General features: G+C 34.7%; 1 protein-coding gene across 1 annotated transcript in view; it reads left to right on the forward strand.

Annotated features, from left to right (window-relative positions):
• The first annotated feature begins 8945 nt into the window (after positions 1 to 8945).
• Positions 8946 to 13112, forward strand: part of LOC122138363 — a 40415-nt gene continuing 36248 nt past the window's right edge. The window contains exon 1 of the mRNA XM_042730455.1: positions 8946 to 9363. The gene's annotated coding sequence lies outside the window, so the exon portion shown is untranslated. The remainder of the gene's footprint in view (positions 9364 to 13112) is intronic.

Raw genomic sequence — 13112 nt, forward strand, 5'->3', positions numbered from 1 at the left:
GGGTTCAAGAGAAGAATCTTTAAGGTTCTTATAAAACCAATGTGTTGCATAGGCATCAACATATAATATACACTCTCATTTAGATCATGAAAATACGAACTCATAGATACCAAACATCATATAGATGAGGTTATATTAACTAGTGATCCATCATAAGCATGTATAAAACATATACAATACACAAAAGACAATATACAAGAACAGTAACAGCATACACAATGATCTGAAGAATATGTGTGTTCATTCAAATGAAGGTTTTTCTATAAATTAATTAGAGAAGCGTTAATTTTTATGGGCATAATGTGTCTGTTTTTGAGAGACTTGTGTTAAGAGTGGCTTTGCCACATTCCTGGGCGTCGTAAACCTAGTGTTATCAGATAGTGTGCCTTTGGTTGCTATGGAACCAGAGGCCTGTTCTGCCTTTTCTGAGGTTATAGTTGCATTTTGGGGGAAGGGTCCATAGACCCTTTGGTTAGATGAGGGGGCGTTAGATTTTATTTGTTAAATATAACAAATAGTGGTGTGTCTGATTGGTCCAAATGCTACAGCTCTGCTCCTTTCCAGTCCTGCCGACTACTCATTTTTGGTGGTATCTGCCGATGCTGTGAGGAATCATTCTCAAAGTCGTGGGGTTTTGATGCCAGAAGAAATAGACTTTTATTTCTGATAGAGATAAATCAGTCTAGAGATGATCTGCAGATGATCTGACAAGTTTGTGGCTAACCAGTCTTTTATACAGTTTTTTCCAAAGATCAGCATTTATCTTAAATAAAAAGGTTTTGTAAGTTTATACACTATACCATTCAAAATATTGGAGTCAGATCAGAATATTATAATGATTTCTGAAGGATCATGTGACTGGAATAATGATGCTTAAAAAATTTAGCTATGAAATCACAGGAATAAATTACATTTGAAAATATATTCAAATATAAAAGTTATTTTAAATGGTTAAAATATTTCACAAAATAACTGTTTTTGCTGTATTTTGGATCAAATAAATGCAGGCTTGGTGAGCAGAAGAGTATTCTTTACAAAAACATTAAAAATCTTTCTGTTCAAAAAACATTGTACTGGTAGTAATCGCAGACTTGATAATTATTCCTGAATTCTCACTCCAGGCTGAACTTAAAAGTTGTCAGCCCTTGTTTGAAATAATTGAAGTTTTAGGTTTTCTGAACAACATTTACAAAATTCATTGTAGTCTAGAAGTTGTTAGATCTTCTGATGTTTGTTCTTTTTTGTTTGTTGTTTTGATTAAGAGATTTTTTAATGAGTTGTTAGAAGTTATGTTGGGAATGTATAGCTAATGTGGGGTAATGTGAAGTAATCAGCAATCATATAATTTATTAATGCATTTTTTTTTTTGTGCCAGGTTGGAGTTATTCACTGATTTTCTGTCATGTTCTGTGGACCCCCTGAATTAGCCTTCATCACCCACTGGCCACCCCATGTATAAAAACTCTAGTTACACCACTAGCCACGCCCCTAATTATGCTGAACTTTAAGTCTTAATAAAATTTAAAACGGATGAGTTATATATATATAAAAAAAATAATAAAATAACCCCTCTCACAGTTATCATGAAGGGCAAATTTACCTATATAGACCAAAACCACTTTTTGTACCAGGCTGTAAACAAATTTTTTTTCTGCTGTAAAGTTCACTTTTTGTACCAGTGTGTAGATAAATTCTCAAAGTCATGTGACGTGAGGCAGGTGTAAAGTAAAAAGCATTCACGTCCTCGTAGAACTTGTTATTGCAACTTGTGAACTGGGAGTTTTCTGAGAGCTACAACTTGTACCACCTGACCTTGTGGTGGCTTCTGCCGATGCTGTGAGGAATCATTCTCAAAGTCTTGGGGTTTTGATGCCAGAAGAAATAGACTTTTATTTCTGATAGAGATAAATCAGTCTAGAGATGATCTGCTGATCTGACAAGTTTGTGGCTGACCAGTCTTTTATACTGTTTTTTTCCTTGAAGGCATGATACTGTGATGGCCTGGATTTAAACCACACACAATTCTTATACATTCATCTTTGCAGTTGATCAAGTAAAAGGACATTACTATATTGGTTTGGTTTACGATCTTTATTTCTCATTGTACTGAGTCAGTGCACGGGCTTAGTTATTTGGCTTAAGATTAAAACATTAAAACCAGTTAAAATTCCTCTTTGGCTAAAATGTGATTTATACAAACATAGTAAATTGTTAAAGTTCATTCTTGTAATTAAAATGACTTGAAATGTTTAATACCTGGTGTGTTGTGGGAATGGACCAGCCTAGTGACAAAGAGATTCAAACAGGAAGTTGTTCTGTTTTATGGGAATTCTAAAGGAAATGAGACCGTACCAACTTTGATGTATCAGAGGGCACATAGGAAAATGTGATGTCTTGATCAATGTGATTTTTTGTGTTAACAGAATCCTTTTTCATTATGCCATGCCTCTAAATTTAGTTAAATTTATTGTTCATTCCAGGGTTGTTGTTGTTCATTCCAAATTTGTTGTTGTTCCTGTTGTTGTGAAAATGTGTATTGTTTTTTGTTTTCCCCTTGTTTTGTTTCATGGTGCTTGTGGGGGTGGGGTGTGGGGTGGGGGTGGGGGGGGGGGGGGGTACCTGGTAGAGGTGGGGGGTGGAATGTTGTCCTCTGTCAGTTTGAGAGGATCATGCCCAATTATGTCCTTTGTGAATACTGGATATCTCCTGTGATGTAATCTGAATGGAATACAGTTTTTGGTCTTTTTCCTCTCTAAGGAGGTTTGATCACTTTTTATCTTGCGTAAGCAAGAATTAATAAAACTATCACAATTGAAGACCACTTTGCTCCCTGTTTTGTGGCTATGGACTCATTTTTTTGTTGTCATCTGCTCAGGCTCGTGACGGATCTTTCACAGTTACATACATAGTTGAGAAAGCGAAACTACTTTGTTTGGCCTCCCAAAAGAGGACACAACTAGATAGAAATCTTGTTTATAACGCTTGAGGTATTCAGCCAATCACAACACACTGGATAGCTGGGCCAATCAGAGCACACTTCAGAAAGACGAGCTTTGTTTCAGAAGGTGGGGCATAGAGGAGAAACAATAATGTACAGTATGTGGAAAATAATGTTCTTTTTAGCATCATCATATGACCCCTTTAAGTCACTTCCGTGTTGGTTTCTAGAGAGAGACGGGGAGGTTGCCGGTTGATTTATACTCTGCTCCTTTTTTATTTTTTTATTTTTTTGCTAAAACGTGTACGTTCACGAATGATTTGAGATCGCAATCCTTTTCCCGCTGATTGTGGAGTTTAAAGACGCTCCCTTAAGATTTATATCTGCGTAGAGTCTCAGCGTCATTGTTTTTCGTGTCTCGAATAATGAAGCAGATAAGCAATGAATAATAATAATAATAATAAAAACAAGGAAAAAAAAATCGTACAAAAGAAATAGGAACTAAGCCATGATTCTCGTGAAGCTGCTTCATAGAAAGGCGGTGGATTTTGTGAATCTGTTTGCTTTACAGTGACTTCCGCTTTCAGATTTACTCTAAACGACGTTTATTTTTATATGTTTTAATATTTTAATTTGCAAGCAAATGAACGTGCTTTGATTGGTGTTGAGATTCATTAAAATCATGAGATTTTGGCCAAGTGGATTTAACATTTAAAACTAAGCACCCATACAGCAACAATAAACGTAATATAACCAGTAAAAGTTGATGAAAGCGTATAATGTGATGTACTTGCCTCAGATGACAAAACACAGATCTACTCATTCGCTGGAAAGCCTTGTTAACTCTATTTGAGCTTGTTTTTCATATAACTTTAGCCTAATGTTGAGTGCAAGTGTCTGATACAATACCAGCACTGATTATCCAGTGTTGTTTAATCATTGACTTTACCTATTCGCACGGGATTAGTATCACCGGGTGACATCCAGTCATTTGTAATAATTGCAGAGGTTGTCTGTGATCTTAATCCCGCGCAAATGTCTGTAATTTTTAAAGTAAAAATTCCCCCGCAAACGTTACCATATTTCACCGAAAACCGAGGTCCTGTGATAATATTAGTCTCGTGCGAATCTCTGTGATTTGGCCAGCATTTGGCGGGTCGCATTTCATTTTTTTTTTTGTTTCCTGTGCGCCTTTTTATCTTTGCGAAGAATGGCTGAGTTACAGTGTTTTGATAGTATTTCAGGTGTCATATCGCTATAGGACACTACACCATACAACTTTACAGTTGGCAGAAATAGCTGAAAAGGTTTTGAGGTTAATGTGTTACAAATAAATCAAGCATAAAGCTTGAGATATTATTTTAACCTGGTGAAATGTAAACGACACAGGGCACAAATAAATCAAGCATAAAGCTTGAGATTCCATCTAACCGGACCATAGTAAAATCTATTTCAATTATATTTTAAAATATTCAAAAATGAAAATTATTTAACCAATTTTTTTCACATTCTTTCTTGGAAAATAAAATCACTATAACTTCTGCAAGGGTCCAGCAGTGTTTTAGCAGTACATTAAAAAGTAATGTCACAAATCAGAAAATGTAATTTTAAACATCAGTGTGAACATACAATGCCTTATTATATGTGTGACAATATTCTACATCTTACCCTATCCCCCCCCACCTTACACATTACACAAACACACCCACACACACACACACACACAAACACACACTTTTAATAACAAGTAAATTTGTCCCCCGCACTTTTTTGGAGCAAGTGTGTTACAGAGGTTTTCAAAGGCCGGTGTGAAAAAATATTTATTTAAATTCAAAGAGACAAAATAGTCTGTGCACCTGATGTTTTATTAGTACGACTTTATACGTCCTACATCATCCGCCTGACTGTCTTCCGCGTACCACTGTCAGCAGAAGTGAGAAAAACTTTTTATTGCGTTTGGATATTTATCTTACAAAAATGCATGGATTCGCTACAGGAGGCCTTTATTCACCCTCTGGAGCTATGTGAGGGACGTTTTATTATGGATGTGTGCAATTTATTTCACATCTTCTGAACTGTTGACAACCAACACCCGATCAACCTCATTGAAAGGCTTGGAAGTGCCAGGACAATTTTTTAATATAACTCTGATTGGATTCGTCTGAAAGAAGAAAGTCACATACACCTAGGATACTTTGAGGGTGAGTCAAACACAGGCTAATTTTTATTTTTGGGTGAACTAACCCTTTAGAGGAAGGTGCAATGAAACGATAGAAAGTACAATGTGTTTTCCCGAGCATACACACAGTGCAGGGGCAGAGGAAACCCCGAATCAGAGTCTTAAAGAGACAAACACCCAGAGCATTACAGTACCTTATTTGAAAGAATGATTTGACATCGCAAGCGTTTTCTCGCTGTGTGTGGAGTTTAAAGACGCTCACTAAGAATTACAGCTGCGTGGAGTCTCGGCGCCATCATTGTTTCTCGTGCTCGAATAAAAGTGAAAGCAAATGTTCAGAGTTAATGTTTTTCTCCATTTAAACAGTCAGAATCGATTCTATACGGAATATCAAAGTGTTTCATAGGGAACTAAGCCATGATTTTCGTGTAGCTGCTTCATAGAAAGGCGGTGGATTTTGTGAATCTGTGTAAATAAGGTGAGTGCTGAGTGCTTCAAAGTGACTTCCGCTTTCAGATTTACTCTAAAACGACGTTTATTTTTATATGTTTTAATATTTTAATTTGCAAGCAAATGAAACGTGCTTTGATTGGTGTTGAGATTCATTAAAATCATGAGATTTTGGCCAAGTGGATTTAACATTTAAAACTAAGCACCCATACAGCAACAATAAACGTAATATAACCAGTAAAAGTTGAATGAAAGCGTATAATGTGATGTACTTGCCTCAGATGACAAAACACAGATCTACTCATTCGCTGGAAAGCCTTGTTAACTCTATTTGAGCTTGTTTTTCATATAACTTTAGCCTAATGTTGAGTGCAAGTGTCTGATACAATACCAGCACTGATTATCCAGTGTTGTTTAATCATTGACTTTACCTATTCGCACGGGATTAGTATCACCGGGTGACATCCAGTCATTTGTAATAATTGCAGAGGTTGTCTGTGATCTTAATCCCGCGCAAATGTCTGTAATTTTTAAAGTAAAAATTTCCCCCGCAAAACGTTACCATATTTCACCACCGAAAACCGAGGTCCTGTGATAATATTAGTCTCGTGCGAATCTCTGTGATTTGGCCAGCATTTGGCGGGGTCGCATTTCATTTTTTTTTTTGTTTCCTGTGCGCCTTTTTATCTTTGCGAAGAATGGCTGAGTTACAGTGTTTTTGATAGTATTTCAGGTGTCATATCGCTATAGGACACTACACCATACAACTTTACAATTGGCAGAAATAGCTGAAAAGGTTTATAGTTTTAATGTGTTTACAAATAATCAAGCATAAGGCTTGAGATATTATTTTAACCTGGTGAAATGTAAATGACACAGGGCATGAAACTATTTTAGGTTCTTTTTTAAAATCCATCTAACCGGACCATAGTAAAATCAATTTCAATGATATTTTAAAATATTTAAAAATGAAAATTATATAACATTTTTTTCACATTCTTTCTTGGAAAAGAAAGAATCATTATAACTTATGAAAGTGACCAGCAGTGTTTTAGCAGTACATAAAAAGTAATGTCACAAATCAGAAAATTTAATTTTAACATCAGTGTGAACATACAATGCCTTATTATGTGTGACAATATTCTACATCTTACCCTATGTCCCCCCCCCCCCACCCACACCCCATACACACACACATACACACACACACACACACTTTTAATAACAAGTAAATTTCTCCCCCCGCACTTTTTTGGGGGGCAAGTGTATTACAGAGGTTTTAAAGGGCCGTGTGAAAAAATATTGTTTTAAATTCAAAGAGACAAAATAGTCTGTGCACCTGATGTTTTATTAGTACGACTTATACGTCCTACATCATATCCGCCTGACTGTCCTTCCGTGTAACCACTGTCAGCAGAAGTGAGGCAAAAAAACGTTTTTATATACGTTTGGATATTTATCTTTACAAAAATGCATGGATTCGCGCTACAGGCGGCCTTTATTCACCCCCTGGAGCTGTGTGAGGGACGTTTTATTATGGATGTGTGCAATTTATTTCACATCTTCTGAACTGTTGACAACCAACTCGAACATGACCCCGCTCAACCTCATTGAACGGCTTGGAAGTGCCAGGACAATTTTTAATATAACTCTGATTGGATTTCGTCTGAAAGAAGAAAGTCACATACACCTAGGATGCTTTGAGGGTGATCCAAACACAGGCTAATTTTTATTTTTGGGTGAACTAACCCTTTAGGGGAAGGTGCAAAGAAACGATAGAAAGTACAATGTGTTTTCCCGAGCATACACACAGTGCAGGGGCAGAGAGGAAACCCGAATCAGAGTCGGTGATGGACGCTTTTTTAGAGTTTGGTGTTGAAGTAGTTCGCGCTAGACGCTCTATTCGCGTTTGGTGTGAACGCAGCATGGAGTTTAAAGACGCTCCCTTAAGAATTATATCTGCGTGGAGTCCTCGGCGCCATCATTGTTTCTCGTGTCTCGAAATAAAAGTGAAAGCAAATGTTCAGAGTTGATGTTTTCTCCATTTAAACAGTCAGAATCGATTCTATAAGGAATATCAAAGTGTTTCATATGAACTAAGCCATGATTTTCGTGGTAACTGCTTCATAGAAAGGCGGTGGATTTTGTGAATCTGTGTAAATAAGGTTGAGTTGCTGAGTGCTTTTACAGTGACTTTCCGCTTTCAGATTTACTCTAAAGGACGTTTATTTTATATATTTAATATTTTCTTTTGCAAGCAGATTAACGTGGTTTGATTGGTGTTTGGTTTTGTGTGTGACAAATAGCATGTGCTTTTATACAAGATCCTGTAGATGAGGAGGCTGACTTAATTACATGTACATTTAGTTACATTAATCTAATAAAACAATCTTAAATGTTCATTTCTATTGAATGAAATAATACATCTGCAATAGAATGATGATTAGATTTATGTACAGTGGTATTTTTCAAGTATTAAAGGATCATCCAGTGGTTCATAGTAAACAGTATCTTGTTTAACTAATTTTATGAGTGCAACTGTAATGGCTCTGTGAGTCCCTGGAGGGGTTTGTTTTCTGCTTTAATATCATTTTAAATATATTTTTTTTAAGAATAATAGTTTTAAGAGAAGCCATGGATCTGAAGTGTCTACCAATCAAAATAAACCCAAATCAATACCATTTTTGTTGTGAGTTATGACTTGATGGGAAGAAATGTTTTACATACTTTAGTGAACATGAGCTGGAGAAGAATAGGATCCCCCCCCCCCCCTCCAAAAAAAGGTTAATTTTTTTTGTATAATGCAGATTATTCACTCGGTGACAGCTGTCTGGTTGTTACGGGTCAGGAAAAAAATAATCACAATACCTAGATATGTTATAGCCTATGAGAACTGGAGCCAATAATCACTAGATTTTATACAGGTGTTTACTATAATAATTCTGTAAATGGGTGATCAGCACCCAAGTATTTTATATAATTGTGGAAAGTTACTGCCTTTTGTCTTGGCGTGACATCTCACTTTTTGGGCAGACAATGTAAAGACAGAGTATAATAATTTCAAAATAGCGGTAAAAATCAAGTTTTAAATTATTTTTCATAAAACATATAATTGCTAGATTTCCAGTGTCTTATCTATAATGAATTTTTCTGGACAGAATACAAAATCTTTAAAGCCATTTTTGTCAGTTTTACACTCTAGCGAGTTATGGTCTTTTGTGGAGCAGAGCGGCGATCCACCTGTTTTTTTTTTTTTGTACAAATGCTAGATGTTTTTTACGAATGATTTTGTATGCTAAAACCCGTGTACTGTAACCTATTGTGTGTGTTATGGAAGAAGAAAGAAACACACGATGCAGGTCACCATCAATGAATGTATTAGTGTTAAAGGCAGGTGCAACAAAACGATAGAAAGTACAATGTGTTTTCCCGAGCATACACACAGTGCAGGGGCAGAGGAAACCCCGAATCAGAGTCTTAAAGAGACAAACACCCAGAGCATTACAGTACCTTATTTGAACGAATGATTTGACATCGCAAGCGTTTTCCTCGCTGTGTGTGTGGAGTTTAAAGACGCTCCCTTAAGAATTATATCTGCGTAGAGTCTCGGCGCCATCATTGTTTTTCGTGTCTCGAATAAAAGTGAAAGCAAATGTTCAGAGTTAATGTTTCTCCATTTAAACAGCCAGAATCGATTCTATACGGAATATCAAAGTATTTCATAGGAACTAAGCCATGATTTTCGTGTAGCTGCTTCATAGAAAGGCGGTGGATTTTGTGAATCTGTGTAAATAAGGTGAGTGCTGAGTGCTTTACAGTGACTTCCGCTTTCAGATTTACTCTGAACGACGTTTATTTTTTATATGTTTTAATATTTTAATTTGCAAGCAAATGAACGTGCTTTGATTGGTGTTGAGATTCATTAAAATCATGAGATTTTGGCCAAGTGGATTTAAACATTTAAAGCTAAGCACCCATACAGCAACAATAAACGTAATATAACCAGTAAAAGTTGATTAAAGCGTATAATGTGATGTACTTGCCTCAGATGACAAAACACAGATCTACTCATTCGCTAGCTAACAAATTTATGTTCTGAGAACGTTTTCCTAACGTTCCCTTTTGGTTGTGGGAACGTTATTTTGAATGTTCCAAAAATGTGGAAATGTCCAGTTTGTTTAATGTTCCTAGAACGTTTTTTATGGTTAGCATAACGTTCCTAAAACGTTCTTGAAACCTAAATTTCATAAAAAATATAACGTTCTATGAACGTTTATTTAGAACGTTCCAAAAACGTTAAAAATGTCCAGTTTGCTTAATGTTCCTAGAACGTTATTTTATGGTTAGCATAACGTTCCTAAAACGTTCTTGAAACCTAAATTTCATAAAAAAATATAACGTTCTATGAACGTTTATTTAGAACGTTCCAAAAAACGTTAAAATGTCCAGTTTGCTTAATGTTCCCAGAACGTTATTTTATGGTTAGCATAACGTTCCTAAAAAGTTCTTGAAACCTAAAATTTCATAAAAAATATAACGTTCTATGAACGTTTATTTAGAACGTTCCAAAAACGTTAAAATGTCCAGTTTGCTTAATGTTCCTAGAACGTTATTTTATGGTTAGCATAACGTTCCTACAACGCTCTTGAAACCTAAATTTCATAAAAAAATAACGTTCTATGAACGTTTATTTAGAACGTTCCAAAAAACGTTAAAATGTCCAGTTTGCTTAATGTTCCCAGGACGTTATTTTATGGTTAGCATAACGTTCCTAAAACGTTCTTGAAACCTAAATTTCATAAAAAAATATAACGTTCTATGAACGTTTATTTAGAACGTTCCAAAAACGTTAAAATGTCCAGTTTTGCTTAATGTTCCCAGAATGTTGCCTACAATTTCTTTCCACTTACAATTTATTAAAAATAAAACATTCTATAAACATTCATTTGAACGTTACAAAGTGTAGCTTAATAAAATGTTATTTTCAGGTTAGCACTGTTGCAACATTCTCTTTCAACATAATGTTTATTAACACAACATTCAAGATACGAGCAAGCATATAATTACATGTGCATTTCAACAGGTATCTGAAATATTAAAGATATCGCTTTCAAAAATCTCATTAACACATTGAACAGACTGGTGAAAATTGCATATCATGTAAAAAAAATTTAAGTCCCCTGTAGTCAAATATTGTATCTAAATTCACATTAAACCACAGCTTTTTTGGTTTTTTTTTTTTTTTTTTTTTTTTTCTATAATTTATTTTTAGTTTTTGTGCTGGTATTGGTATGTTTTGCATTCTAATGATAGGAATTGATTCTTTAATGTGATTGGTTATTGGACTGTAATGTAGCAATATTTAAAACCACAAAGACAAATAAACAGCATAAAAACTTGATTTTCACTACAGGGGGACTTTAATATTTAGTTTAATATTAATGACAATGAACTATAACTTCATAGCTAAATATAAACTATCATATAAACTTTTTATTATTGAAAACTTCTATATGAATTTGTGTGTGGGGTGTGGGTGCTGAAAAACTAGCACTGTGGGAACTGTCCGGTCTCTCCACGCTCCATCTGTAAAGTAAACAGATTGGCTGATGTTATAAACTTTGTTATTACAAAATGCCTATGAAATAATAAGTCTACTGCCTAGACTTCCATGTGCAAAGACAAAAAATGATGAAAGATTATAAAAAATAATAATAATTGTCTAAAGATTTAATACAATTAATTCAAAATGGGTTTGAACAACATGAGGGTGAGTAAACCATGACAGAATTTTTATTTTTTAGTGGTTCAACTATGTTCAACTTAGGGATGTTCATTTTAGTTATTTTTCCTAACCGACAACCAACGGTCGTTAACCGATTATTAACCATTAACCGACAAGATTATTTTAAAATTAGAATTTAATTAAATTAGAAAGGATCAGTGTCTGTGACCTTTAAAAATACTAACATTTGTATTAATTTTACATGTGCAAAAAGCCGCTAACAACAGAACATGAGGATTCACATGGTCTTCAAATCACATCACACACCTGCAGCGCTTCTGCGGGAGGAGAAAAACATAATAAAGTTAGGCTCTATATATATATAACAAACAAATAGGCCTATACGAGAAATATATTTTTTACTTAATATATTATGAAAATTAATGAAAAATGCAGTTTCGGTTCATTTTTTTTTGCTGCACAAAAGGAAACAGACAGCAGAAAGCGGCATCCTATTTTTCTTTATGCTTATTTTACACAAAAAAGATTTGTTTTATTGTGAATCTACACAAATAAAGGCAAACCGTTTACAATTCCGATTATCTTTACGACTAAAATGAGTAGTTGCTTTCACTGTTAGAAGGAAAAACTCAAGTGATTGCACTGGCGCAGCATGCAGGCTCACAGTTAAGCTTTGCTACTTTGACAATGCAGCCTGTTCATCATCATAAATAATACATTCACTCAAACATGGGGGAAAAACCACACTGCTCAGTTTGAATATGCAGTAAAATCAGTGCTGTTAAGTGTTATCACCGTACCAACGTAATGTTATGCAAAACATATTTGATATTGGAACGCGAATGAAGTACATAATAAATAATAATTTGGGCATTCAAATACATCGTGATACGGAAACATTTTAATTTGTGTCGAATGAGAGACCCAACGCTGGTTTCAGTTTTCATTTTTTTAGAAACATATTTGATATTTTGGCTTGTTGTTTATATTGCTATAACTTCTGAAAGGCCTATTTCTTGTTCTTTTCTAAATACAGTTAATTGAAATGATTTGTTGTGGAGTGAGGGGAACTAAAATAGCCTAGCTATGTTTACAGTTTATTATAATGATTTTAAACATTTCGTGTCGGCATCAGACCTATTTCTGAATGAAATAATAAAATGGGACTTGTGTTTTTTTTTCTCTAAAGAACTAAAAACATGTATACGCGTAGCATATTTTAACCATGCAGCAAACCTTTTTAAATATTTTGATAAATTACTGAAAATAAATAAATGACTTTTTAAACCGTTTAACTGATTGTTTTAATCTGTCAACAATTCTAACGGTCGGTTAATGGTTAACCGGTTAAAATGAACATCCCTAGATCAACTATTCAGTAAATTTCTGCTGATCTCAGAAAAATGTTGCCAAGTAAATATAAAAGTTCTGAACTGTGTCCTACCTTGTGTGTCTTGAAAAAATCTGCTGAGTGTTTTTTTCAGATAGTAGATGCCAGCTATGCCAAGGATCATAGCTTGAATGACTGATATTGTTCCTGAACACAAAACACAAAATTTAGAGAAATTTAACTCACAATTAAGCAACATTTATGGACAGCTTATTTTTTATGAATCATGTGTAAAAATATGGCAATGTGGATTACTTATAGGAATTTAACTTTTATAATATTTTTCATTTGTTTTACCAGTTATCACAATATAAACAGAGAGTGTATAAGTCTTTGGTATATATATATAAGAAATACCTATGGCATTCAGCAAATAGCTCCCCATCTGAGAGGGTTTTTAGTGGCAGTG

This window comes from Cyprinus carpio, chromosome B9 (genome assembly GCF_018340385.1).
Source record: "Cyprinus carpio isolate SPL01 chromosome B9, ASM1834038v1, whole genome shotgun sequence".
In the NCBI taxonomy this organism is placed as follows: Eukaryota; Metazoa; Chordata; class Actinopteri; order Cypriniformes; family Cyprinidae; genus Cyprinus; species Cyprinus carpio.